The following is a 9078-nucleotide window of genomic DNA, read 5'->3' as shown; positions in this document are numbered from 1 at the left end:
GTCCGATAATCGGTTTCAATCAGCACCATTGTCGGTCAGCGTAATCCGCCAGGCTGAGGCATCGAAAAAAAAAAAAAAAAAAAAAAAAGGAGAGAGACAATAAAACCGCCGCCCTTACTCGTAGAATTATACAACGTCGTGTTCCTTCTGTCGTTTTTATTTATCTATCGTTGAAATTTCATAATGCCGCGCTCTTCTAATTCAAATCGGGGGAGTTACCCCGTAACGCAAATATTATTGTATATTTAATCTAAAAAATACCCATATTAAACACACAAAAATTTCCGATATAAGTACTTATTTTATAAGTATAAATAATATAAGTACTAATTTAAGTACTAATTTTCATAATCGAGAATTATTATATGTCAATGCGGAACCAGTAATTAACTTGTGATGAAATTATGTCAGTTAAATGTAACGAGAAAAGTGTTTTGAACCGCGAACGCGTTTCTTCAACTAAGCGGAGATGAATGAGAGCGGGCTCACTTTTCCGTGCTTTAATTTCCAGGAAGATTCGCTAAGAGCGCAAGAGTGGAGGCTGCTCGTCATAAATCGCAGTGATACTCCGTCCCCGGGTGTGCGCGCTTATATATCACGTGTGTTCTGTAAATTCTGGTAATGCCGCCGAGGAACCGTTAGTCAAATCGAATCTGATCGTGTTACTTTCGCGGCCGCCACGACCTCAGGGCGTTGTTACTCTTGTCGCGGAACGCGTCTTATCGATATCTCTGACCCCGATAAATCGAGAACAAGGATCGCGCGGCCGTCTCCTTCCTTCTCCGCCGACTGAAACCCCGATGCGGCGTGCGAGCAGTAAATCAGCGCGAAAAGCCTTAAAAAAAAAAATAATAGGGAGAAAAAAAAGAGTATCGCGAACACCCCGAGAAGAATTGCCGTTGGCACACGTGTGTTCTCTCCCTGGCTAAAAAATAGAGATAAAAGAAAATATCTTTCAATGTAAAAAAAATATGCGCATTCATCCCCTTGCTCCTCTGTGCAATTCAAATTATCGAAAATTCTGTCCTCGCTATTTTTTTTTTTTCAAATTCTTGATGATCTTCTTCTAAAAGACCCTTTGTTTCAAATGAGTGGACGAGGCGTGTGTTTTGTGTTAATAAAAATCTATTAAAGCGTGGGTAAATGCAGAATTTTGTAACTCTCTAGCCAGCCGTTCTTTTTTTCGCGGGTTGATTCCGCATAAAATTCACATTCACCGCGATGCACCGCAACACACTCGATGAAAAATTAAAACTAACTTTATTTCTCTCTTTCTCTTTTTCTCTATCTCTCTGTTCACCTCTAGATCGCCACTACATTTTTTAATATTCGATTTGAATGCAGCGAATATTTTCTACTGCGCTCTCTTTATTCGTCCAATATTTTTAATACGTTCGTATGTTGCCCAGCGGGCAAAACTACGTTAAAAAATAGAAGCAAGGGGAACGTCTATATTGTCGAGCATCTAATTATTACCTCTCGTACTTCGTGCTCTTCGCTCAAACGCGCTTTCATCTTCTCATCGGCTGACGCATAACACCAAAACACAAAGACACGCATAATGAAATTCCTTCATTATGCAAATCGCTTTGTTTTGTGTTATTTCGCCTATCGTATTTCGTATTTCCATGCGGCTTCATCGAGCGGGATGCGCATTAACTAAAAACAGCGATTCTACGCAGTTCACGTGGCGAAGTGATATAACATCGTAAGATTGTCGTTAAATATAGAACACAGTAGTGATTATCATGCTGCGCATTAATGGTATCACTGTATCGAGAAGATGTCGCTTCTTCATGTCGCACATGATAACACTCAGTGAAACGTGAAGGTGCTAAGGGAGAAAATTACGCCGGCTATTGTCCCGAATGAAACAACAGTTACGCGAATAAAAGCGCGACGCGAAAAATCTGTACCTTTCTCTCCTAAGATTGGGCGCTTTCACAGCGTGCCGTTTTGTGCCAAGCCGTAACAAAATCTCTTGTCGCAAAATGCCGGCATGTTAAGATCTACTTGGGTGGGCCTGACTTTATAGGTAACCACACGAGGCACTTAAGGGCAGCGTGCGGGAAAAGAGCACGTGGAGAAGCAATTAGCAAGTTTTTAATATCTAGTTATCGCACGCGCGCGACGCATGACGTAACGCATTCTTTTTTTTCTTACAAAAAAGGGCAAAGAAAAAAAACGAGCTAATTTCACTGTAGTACCGGTTAAAATAATACACTTGAGAACTACGTCGTTAAATACTTATTACCCGTCGAGTATGTAAGCGTAGATGGTTAAAAACTAGTTAGCACTGTAGGAAAGCGGTTATATATGCGGGAATGAATATTTCGCAGTCCTTTTTCTACATGAGGTGAAAGAAATAATTTTCTCGGTTGGAAGTAAGCGCAGCAAAAGGAGGAAAATGTATTGTCACGGTAACTATCTGAAATTCTCAAGCGAGGCAGGTCTGCTGTCATGTGGTGCGTCTCGTGATGTGAATACGGGGATCTAACGAGATTTTCTCTAATCAATCGTTTTCTTGCAGTAAGATCTATTAATTCTAGCTACAGGAGCTTTATCTTATTTTATTTGACAAGCATCGGATCGGATGATATTAATTGATTTATAATCTCGAGATAATTATTATCATCAAAGCATGCGTGTAAACGCATACTTTGCATTGTCACGTAGTATAGACATATACGGCGCTGTTATCCCTTTTGCTTCCTGTTTTACATTGGTGTATGTGTGTGTATGTGAGCGCGGGTGTGCGGATATGGACTTGTATTATATGGTCAAAGAGAATACATAATGCACTGCGGCCCTGGGGCTTTATATAATATCGCTACGATACTGAGAGAGAGAGAGAGAGAAAGAGAGAGAGAGAGAGGACTACTGAAGAATCGACGTAGGACGGAGGCGGAATAGTGGGAAGCGATGTGGAAGTCACGTAGGCCGCTTTGGTCCGACGATGATGACGGGGACCGTTGCTGCTGTTGCAGTCGTCGAGACATCGAATTATCGCGAAGTTTCCGACAGTGCCGGAATACGAATGAATCCAACGAACACGCGGCATATTGGCGCATGGATGTCCAGGTGGAAAATAACTCGCGATCCCGAATGGAATAGCTACATATGTGTGTATGTATGTGTGTGTGTGTGTGTGTGTGTGTGTCGCGTATCTCTGTTTCTCTTTCTCTCTGTTTCTCTCCCTCTCTCTCTCTCTCTTTCTCTCTCTCTCTTTATTCCGCTCAGTGGAATTCAATCGTTAATCGCGGCCACCGAAACTCTCTCGACGAATGTTAACCTTTGACCGTTACACGATGGGGTTACACGAGTGATAAATGCGCCGTGGACGTTTAACCCGCGATTTCAAATATTTGCTTCAACTTTGAAGCGCCATATTAGACTCTCTAATGGACTGACTCCTGCCTCACCAAAGTATGGCACAATCATCGCGATATTTTTGCGAAAATTCCCATGTATTCCAAACGATAATTGCTCGTTCTAATAATGTATTCCTGAATCATCAAGTTTCCTGAGACGAATCTCAAATGAGAACAAATCTCAGGAATAAAATAATAAGTCGTAGAAGTCACCAGATCCGTTGGACCTCAACGCGATATTCGAGTTCGGTTTAACAAACGCAATGTTTTGACAGTATGTCAGATAACAATTATATTATCAAATTATCGCACCCCTATATTTAGGCGAAAATTGAAAACTGTGGAGGAGACGTCTACGACACCATCTCATGCGCAGACACGATCTCAGCTCGGTTATTTCACGAAATAACATCGTACACGGGATTATTACTTCAGTAGGCGAGGAGATCGAACAGCGAAGATGAGACGTGTTGCACATAAGCGTAACATAACGCGTCATGCGACGTGGCAACGAGTGTATAGGGTTCAAAGGAAGGCAGAGGAAGCCGTGTGTGGGTGGGAACGATTGGATTAATTTATCGCGTGACAGTGTTACCAGACTCGCAAGATCCGTGAAGGAAGCGACGTTTCTGTCGTTGAGCATGAAGCGCGAGTCGTAATAAGAAAAGCAGAATGAAACTCGGAGAAGCAATTGGCGTGATTTAATTTTTCGCGGTAAGCTCCACTTCGTATCGCAGGACGATCTCGGCAGGATTCGAGATACGCTCGTGTATGTGTGATATCACAGTTGTATTGCTATAAATCGCGTAAAAGCCGGAACTTTATTCCAAAAACGAACAGAACCGCATCCTTGAGCACCCGCACGAACTATCTGTATCCGAGTGCAGTGTGTGCGTGCGTGTGTATGAAAATATTCGATACTTTACTTTTCAACCGACTTTGAATAAGAAAGTTCTTCTGTTGTTCCGTATATATGTTTGTTTGTTCTTTTATAACTCGAGAACCGTTAGAGATATCCAAGTGAAACTTTTTGCAACTTATTCAGTACGTTACTTGCATAATTCTTAGATTAGTATAATTACGCGGCTTTGTCCAGGTGACCTGGAAGTTGGATAATACCGTTACTTTCTTGAAAATGCGAGAAACATTTAGAGCTACGAGACTTTTATCTTTAATCGACTTCAGAAATAAATTTTTACTAAGTAATTAAAAAGTATAAGGTAAAATTTTTTGTATAAAAATTAACCGTCTTCGGGGACCTCAAAATTCTTGAAAAGTGTGAAATTTCGAATTTTAAATTATTATTTCTGTGTATCTACAGAGCCTAATTCTAATATTTTAACCATATTAAGAATCGTGAGAATGGTTAATTAGGCATTAACTAAATATATAGGAGATAAGTAAGTACTCTCTTAAAGTGAATCAGTGAATAGTCACTGATATCAGTTATAAGTACAGTATAGCACTGAGCAGTTTCAGTGTTTCTGTATATTTACTGCTTTCAATGATGTTTCACTGATTCACTTTAAGAGAATATGCTTATCGACTCAATCGACCAGCTTTTCGCGCCGACTTCTAACATTATTAGGATAGGATTGTAAGTACACAGGAATATCGAGTTAAAATTATTTCACATTTTTCGGGGTTTATGAAGATGATTGATTATGGTTGGAAAAAAAAGTTGTTTGAATCAATACTTTCGAAAGTATTCAGTACTTTAACTCTTTAAGTATCACTGGTACAAATAGGGACCACTTAGGATCGGGCAGTTGAAACATTATAAATGTGCTATTTAGAGTGTTTTTGGAAATATTTCATTAAAAAAAAGTTACTAGAATGTTCCATGAATTATGCGCCTTAGGCCCAGTTCCACAACCTCTAGTTGACTTAACTGACCGGCTATTCCATTGGACTTGACCAATCGCATTTAGTATTAAGAAGAGTTAATTAGAATTAACCAATCACTGTTGAGACTTAACCGGTAGTTAAAGTTAAACGGAGGTTGTGGAACTGGGCCTTAAAGGGTTAATCTCAGATAGTGAAAAATTTCACGTATGAGCTGACACCCGGAACACTCGAGTTTACGCGACCGCTCGTGCGTTTATGGTCTTGTCGAATAGCGATTTGCGCAAGATGACAATCTCACGAGCCGTTAATTCGTCGGCGGCGTGGGTCGTCGACGGGCGATCGCTTGGAATTCCCGGCGTGTGACGGAAATTCTCTCTCGCGGCCGATGCTCGCTTGCGTATTCAGCGCGTCGCGTCTTTTCGGTCATTCACATTTCCAGACGCTTCTCCTGAGGTTTCTTCTGCTTCGCCCTTTGCCGATCCCGACTGCGTGTCGCGTGGCCGTGCGTGCAGTGGGAACACGCGTTATCGTAATCTGCTTTCTGAGCGTATCGCGTCTCACGATGCCGGCGCCATAACGTAATCTTTGGCCTCGTCTTTCTGGTCACGTATAGGGCCGAAGGAAAAAAAGGAGGAAAATCGGGGGGGAGGAAAGAATTCGAAAGGAGAGACGCGTCGCTGTCCGCCGTGTCGTTCGGCGCCTCACTCGCGATGCCCCTTTCTGAGATTGAAAATTCCGTTTCGCCGTCTCGACCGAGACGCCGAGACGCGTGCCCCCGACTCAAAATCCGGAAGAAACTATTTACAAGTTTCGGAATTCTTGCCGCGACTCTGATCCCACGACGCCGTTACATCACCATCGATACTTATTCTCGGCACGGTATTCATAGTCGATCGTTACTTGACGAGCAGCGGAATAGTTTCGACGAACGATTTTCGAGAGACCGCGATCCACGCCCGTCTCCTGGCTGGAGTTCTCCGACGGAGTCCCCATCACGTGAAATTACGAGTTATCCAATTATATATGGTTAATTATTTATCGACGAGCCACTGAGCGATCGCCGGATTATTTTCGCTGAATTAGACGTTACCATGGAGCGGGGAGTCGCGTCCGCGAGCACGCCGTGCTGTTTAATTGAAAGCCCAGCTGGATGACTTTCGGCCGTTACATCATTCGATTACGCATATTATAGTGACGGATCGACGGCGGTAAACAACGCGACACAACGACACGCGCGGCCGTCGCGACGCTGCCCAATATTACATTTGATCTGATATCGCATTTCATCCAATTACGGGTGCACTCTAATTTACACCTCTCTGTGTCCTCTCGCCGGCCAACAAAAACCCGTCCTTGTGGCGACCGCGAAATGAACTATCGATTTTGCATTAGCTATATAACGAGCACAGCCGCGACGCCGGTTTCGCATTTCGTTACGGAATATAAATCGCCATATCGACCGCGGCGAGAGCACTGACGCGATACCGATCGATCCATTGGTCGATCGCGATGAATTAATGCCAGATATGTCGCTCGATTGAACCCCAAAATTTAATTAATCACTTTCCAAGTCATCGATTCGAAAAGTAAATTCGAAATCATCAGTGTTGACTCCCTTATCACCAATGAGGGACTTGTATCTCGTTTACACGAGAGAATGTCATAGTTTTGTACATTACAAACTCTGTTCAATTTTACAATGTTTCTAGTAGTGCAGAAGTAGTGTTAATATTGGTGTTTGTTTTGTTAAGAAATTTAATAAGTTTCATTAGAAACATATACTGAGGGAAAAGATATCTAAGAAATAAAAAATATATTGAGTACTAATAAAAATTACTTGCAACAAAACTCAAAATGCTTTTCGGATAAGAAAATATACATTTTCTTAAAACCTTAGCTTTTCATGAAAGTAATTGTTTATTTCATATTCCAACAAGGGTAATTCCAACAAGGGAATTTAGATTTAAATATGTTATTAGTGTTCACCGAATAAACATTTAAAAAATTTTTGTCGACATATTGTCTCTCAAATTTCGTTAGAAACGGCAAATTTTTTAACGGCATATGAAATGAAAGGATAGTTAATCATTGTAGAATATCGATCTGTTCGTCGGTTATAAAATTTTACAGTAATTTTTGCTACAAGTTCTCTCCGTGTACAATCTTCTTAAAGTTACTCATATTTTCTTTTTTTAAGAACCATTCATCGACAAAAGTACCGAAGAAGAAAAGGAACTTAATTCCGTCGTAAAAGGATCAAGAAGATAAAGCCATACCTTAGAACCGCGCTCCGTGGATTATCGATAATCTGAAGATAATTAATTTCTCTATTCTTCTTATGCTAAAGATGAAGCTACGATCTCGCAGGAAGCTAATCCGGCGTCAGTTAATTCGGATCGTCGATGCGTTTCGGCGCGACTATCGAGCGCGTTACTTCACATCTTTTTCATATCCATTGCCGCTTCTCGAGCTTTCATTGCGCATATCGAAACGGGTATCTCCCCTTCCCCTTTTCCGCAAGATACCGCGCGCGGTCAACGACGCAGCGGGATTGGCAAGTTTCCTGCGAATTAAAGCGCATTCGACGGTGTGCCAAGTTTAGCCGGACGTGCGTGAGCAAACAGAGATAACTGTGTCGATGCTCGGCCAAAACGCGAGGGGCTCAGAGCGACAGAGAGAGATAGAGAGAAGGAGAGAGAATTACACGCGTTGAGGGGGTCGAGAGTGGTTGGGTATCGTCGGTGAGATAATATTTATTATCCCGCGGCGTCGTCGTTACCGTCAACGATTATACGCCAGTTAAAATCCGAAATTACGAGTCTGGTATCGCCAACCCCCCTCCCTCCATCCCGTCCTTGTCCTCTGTCCGCCAGTACTCGTTTCAATGGAGAAAAACAGAAACTGTATGCTGCCCAGTAATGGAATGCGCAAAGTTAAATTGGTGCGAAAGCAGAGCGAACATTTTTTCCGCGGCGGGTGTGCCGCGCGCAAAAAAACAAAACCACCACTGGCTCGCATGCAAAACGTCGAGGCGAAACGGCGTGTTTACTTTCCCGATAAATCGACACGTTGATTGGTACGTTGATTGATACACGGCGCGCCGGAGTTCCGCGACTTCCACATCGGGTTCTTTGACGAGTTCGACGTTAATTTCACGATGGTGGTACACTCGTCGTAGCCCAGCTTGATATGCCCGGATTGAACGTCGTGACGGTCATTCGAATTTGCATGTAGGTCGCAGTGCGACGTACAAGGAGAATTTCTCCGCATATGTCAGACTTGTTATCTCTCGCGCGCGGTTTCGTTGAAGATATATTATACATCGGTGCATAAATAAGATTACGTACCTCGTTCTCGCGACTGCCAAATATCCGTGCCCCCTTGGCGCTCCTTTCGAGAAGAGGCTAGGTCTGCAATAAGACAAAAGTAACGGAAACTTATCGCCTGGCTTAGCTCTTGCTCCAACTCTGCGCGCAATTCAACTCGCAACATGCGAGTTCACGTCCAGAGTAACTAAATAACCTATTACTACTTACTACCTAGTATTCTCGCGCACGATTACTTTTGAATTAATAAGCGGGATTAAACGCGCGATACGTGAGACTCGTTTATTAGATTTCCCGAGGTAACGTGAGATGAGGAGCAAAAACGCTACCAAGTGCGTCCATCGAGAGCCGAATAAAAAGCAAATTGTCCCCATATATATATCGAGAAATCTCCTCTCGCCTTCGGTAAAAACGACGACGCACGTGCACTTCTAATCGCTTTTTCCTCTATGCGAACTGCTCGCAATCCCCTTGTCCCTCGTTTTCTCTCGTTCTCTCTCTCTCTCTCTCTCTCTCTCTCTCTCTCTCTCTCT

General features: G+C 42.6%; 1 protein-coding gene across 4 annotated transcripts in view; it reads right to left on the bottom strand.

Moving 5' to 3' along the window:
* The window catches only part of LOC116843963 (prolyl 4-hydroxylase subunit alpha-2), a 140004-nt gene that overhangs the window by 68718 nt on the left and 62208 nt on the right, over nt 1-9078 (bottom strand). For 2 of the 4 annotated variants that reach the window (XM_032814965.1, XM_032814964.1), the window contains exon 2: nt 8567-8629. The exons of the other annotated variants lie outside the window; for them this stretch is intronic. The gene's annotated coding sequence lies outside the window, so the exon portion shown is untranslated. The remainder of the gene's footprint in view (nt 1-8566; nt 8630-9078) is intronic. 4 annotated transcript variants of the gene reach the window in all.

The sequence above is a fragment of the Odontomachus brunneus genome, unplaced genomic scaffold (assembly GCF_010583005.1).
Source record: "Odontomachus brunneus isolate Ranch 3 - 2012 unplaced genomic scaffold, Obru_v1 Obru_scaffold_037, whole genome shotgun sequence".
In the NCBI taxonomy this organism is placed as follows: Eukaryota; Metazoa; Arthropoda; class Insecta; order Hymenoptera; family Formicidae; genus Odontomachus; species Odontomachus brunneus.
Note: the sequence above shows the minus strand (reverse complement) of the source record. Positions and strands in the feature narration are given on the sequence as shown.